The following is a 3,982-nucleotide window of genomic DNA, read 5'->3' as shown; positions in this document are numbered from 1 at the left end:
TATGGAGCTCTGAAGCCATGGAGCTCTGGTGCTATGGAGCTCTGGAGCTCTGGAGGTATGGAGCTCTGGAGGTATGGAGCTATGGAGCCCTGGAGCCCTGGAGCTATGGAGCCCTGGAGCTATGGAGCCCTGGAGCCCTGGAGCTATGGAGCCCTGGAGCTATGGAGCTATGGAGCCCTGGAGCTATGGAGCTATGGAGCTCTGGTGCTATGGAGCTATGGAGCTCTGGTGCTATGGAGCTATGGAGCTCTGGTGCTATGGAGCTATGGAGCTCTGGTGCTATGGAGCTATGGAGCTCTGGTGCTATGGAGCTATGGAGCTCTGGTGCTATGGAGCTATGGAGCTCTGGTGCTATGGAGCTATGGAGCTCTGGTGCTATGGAGCTATGGAGCTCTGGTGCTATGGAGCTATGGAGCTATGGAGCTCTGGTGCTATGGAGCTATGGAGCTCTGGTGCTATGGAGCTATGGAGCTCTGGTGCTATGGAGCTATGGAGCTCTGGTGCTATGGAGCTCTGGTGCTATGGAGCTATGGAGCTCTGGTGCTATGGAGCTCTGGAGCTCTGGAGGTATGGAGCTATGGAGCCACCAGCCAGCACCCTCCGTGGCTGGATCAATGGAAGTGTTTTAGGTACCAGGCAGCCAAAGGGCCGAGGCCTCACGCTCGACCACGCCGGCGCAGAGTTCCAGCCGCTCGGATAAGCTCTGTCACTCACCCGCCGCGCAGCCACCGGTAACGGGGAAATGTCGCCGCCTTGTGGACACGCCGTTGTAAATGAATGGGCTTTCGCACTTAGTGCAATTTTAGCCAACTCTCTGACTGGAGCTATGGAAGTATGGAGCTATGGAGCCACCAGCCACCCAGGCTGGAGCTATGGAGCTATGGAGCTCTGGTGCTATGGAGCTATGGAGCTCTGGTGCTATGGAGCTATGGAGCTCTGGTGCTATGGAGCTATGGAGCTCTGGTGCTATGGAGCTATGGAGCTCTGGTGCTATGGAGCTATGGAGCTCTGGTGCTATGGAGCTATGGAGCTCTGGTGCTATGGAGCTATGGAGCTCTGGTGCTATGGAGCTATGGAGCTCTGGTGCTATGGAGCTATGGAGCTCTGGTGCTATGGAGCTATGGAGCTCTGGTGCTATGGAGCTCTGGTGCTATGGAGCTATGGAGCTCTGGTGCTATGGAGCTCTGGAGCTCTGGAGGTATGGAGCTATGGAGCCACCAGCCAGCACCCTCCGTGGCTGGATCAATGGAAGTGTTTTAGGTACCAGGCAGCCAAAGGGCCGAGGCCTCACGCTCGACCACGCCGGCGCAGAGTTCCAGCCGCTCGGATAAGCTCTGTCACTCACCCGCCGCGCAGCCACCGGTAACGGGGAAATGTCGCCGCCTTGTGGACACGCCGTTGTAAATGAATGGGCTTTCGCACTTAGTGCAATTTTCGCCAACTCTCTGACTGGAGCTATGGAAGTATGGAGCTATGGAGCCACCAGCCACCCAGGCTGGAGCTATGGAGCTCTGGAGCTATGGAGCTCTGGTGCTATGGAAGTATGGAGCTCTGGAGCTATGGAAGTATGGCGCTATGGAGCTATGGAGCTCTGGAGGTATGGAGCTATGGAGCCCTGGAGCCCTGGAGCTATGGAGCCCTGGAGCCCTGGAGCTATGGAGCCCTGGAGCTATGGAGCTATGGAGCTATGGAGCCCTGGAGCTATGGAGCCCTGGAGCTATGGAGCTATGGAGCTCTGGTGCTATGGAGCTATGGAGCTCTGGTGCTATGGAGCTATGGAGCTCTGGTGCTATGGAGCTCTGGTGCTATGGAGCTATGGAGCTATGGAGCTCTGGTGCTATGGAGCTATGGAGCTCTGGTGCTATGGAGCTATGGAGCTCTGGTGCTATGGAGCTATGGAGCTCTGGTGCTATGGAGCTATGGAGCTCTGGTGCTATGGAGCTATGGAGCTCTGGAGGTATGGAGCTATGGAGGTATGGAGCCACCAGCCAGCACCCTCCGAGGCTGGATCAATGGAAGTGTTTTAGGTACCAGGCAGCCAAAGGGCCGAGGCCTCACGCTCGACCACGCCGGCGCAGAGTTCCAGCCGCTCGGATAAGCTCTGTCACTCACCCGCCGCGCAGCCACCGGTAACGGGGAAATGTCGCCGCCTTGTGGACACGCCGTTGTAAATGAATGGGCTTTCGCACTTAGTGCAATTTTAGCCAACTCTCTGACTGGAGCTATGGAAGTATGGAGCTATGGAGCCACCAGCCACCCAGGCTGGAGCTATGGAGCTATGGAGCTCTGGTGCTATGGAGCTATGGAGCTCTGGTGCTATGGAGCTATGGAGCTCTGGTGCTATGGAGCTATGGAGCTCTGGTGCTATGGAGCTATGGAGCTCTGGAGGTATGGAGCTATGGAGCCCTGGAGCCCTGGAGCCCTGGAGCTATGGAGCCCTGGAGCCCTGGAGCTATGGAGCCCTGGAGCTATGGAGCTATGGAGCCCTGGAGCTATGGAGCCCTGGAGCTATGGAGCTATGGAGCTCTGGTGCTATGGAGCTATGGAGCTCTGGTGCTATGGAGCTATGGAGCTCTGGTGCTATGGAGCTATGGAGCTCTGGTGCTATGGAGCTATGGAGCTCTGGTGCTATGGAGCTATGGAGCTCTGGTGCTATGGAGCTATGGAGCTATGGAGCCACCAGCCAGCACCCTCCGTGGCTGGATCAATGGAAGTGTTTTAGGTACCAGGCAGCCAAAGGGCCGGGGCCTCACGCTCGACCACGCCGGCGCAGAGTTCCAGCCGCTCGGATAAGCTCTGTCACTCACCCGCCGCGCAGCCACCGGTAACGGGGAAATGTCGCCGCCTGGCGGACACGCCCTTGTAAATGAATGGGCTTTCGCACTTAGTGCAATTTTCGCCAACTCTCTGACTGGAGCTATGGAAGTATGGAGCTATGGAGCCACCAGCCACCCAGGCTGGAGCTATGGAGCTCTGGTGCTATGGAGCTCTGGTGCTATGGAGCTATGGAGCTCTGGTGCTATGGAGCTATGGAGCTCTGGTGCTATGGAGCTATGGAGCTCTGGTGCTATGGAGCTCTGGTGCTATGGAGCTATGGAGCTCTGGTGCTATGGAGCTATGGAGCTCTGGTGCTATGGAGCTATGGAGCTATGGAGCCACCAGCCAGCACCCTCCGTGGCTGGATCAATGGAAGTGTTTTAGGTACCAGGCAGCCAAAGGGCCGGGGCCTCACGCTCGACCACGCCGGCGCAGAGTTCCAGCCGCTCGGATAAGCTCTGTCACTCACCCGCCGCGCAGCCACCGGTAACGGGGAAATGTCGCCGCCTGGCGGACACGCCCTTGTAAATGAATGGGCTTTCGCACTTAGTGCAATTTTCGCCAACTCTCTGACTGGAGCTATGGAAGTATGGAGCTATGGAGCCACCAGCCAGCACCCTCCGCGGCTGGAGCTATGGAAGTATGGAGCTATGGAGCTATGGAGCTATGGAAGTATGGGGCTATGGAAGTCTGGAGCTATGGAGCTCTGGGGCTATGGAAGTATGGAGCTCTGGGGCTATGGAGCTCCGGGGCTATGGAGCTCCGGGGCTATGGAGCTCCGGGGCTATGGAGCTCCGGGGCTATGGAGCTCCGGGGCTATGGAGCTATGGAGCTCCGGGGCTATGGAGCTCCGGGGCTATGGAGCTATGGAGCTCCGGGGCTATGGAGCTCTGGAGCTCTGGAAGTATGGATGATCCAGCACCCTCCGTGGCTGACCGCTGGTGCTCGGGGCCGGTGAACTCGGCACCCGCCTCCGGCGGGTGCCTCGGTGACCGCCGTCGCTTGGGGCCAGTGAACTCGGCACCCGCCTTCGGCGGGTGCCTCGGTGACCGGTTGTCGCTTGGGGCCAGTGAACTCGGCACCCGCCTTCGGCGGGTGCCTCGGTGACCGGTTGTCGCTTGGGGCCGGTGAACTCGGCACCCGCCTTCGGCGGGTGCCTCGGTGA

The sequence above is a fragment of the Syngnathus leptorhynchus genome, unplaced genomic scaffold, assembly GCF_054491065.1.
Source record: "Syngnathus leptorhynchus isolate UIUO unplaced genomic scaffold, UIUO_Slep HiC_scaffold_265, whole genome shotgun sequence".
Classification (NCBI taxonomy): domain Eukaryota; kingdom Metazoa; phylum Chordata; class Actinopteri; order Syngnathiformes; family Syngnathidae; genus Syngnathus; species Syngnathus leptorhynchus.
This window is presented reverse-complemented; position numbering follows the sequence as displayed.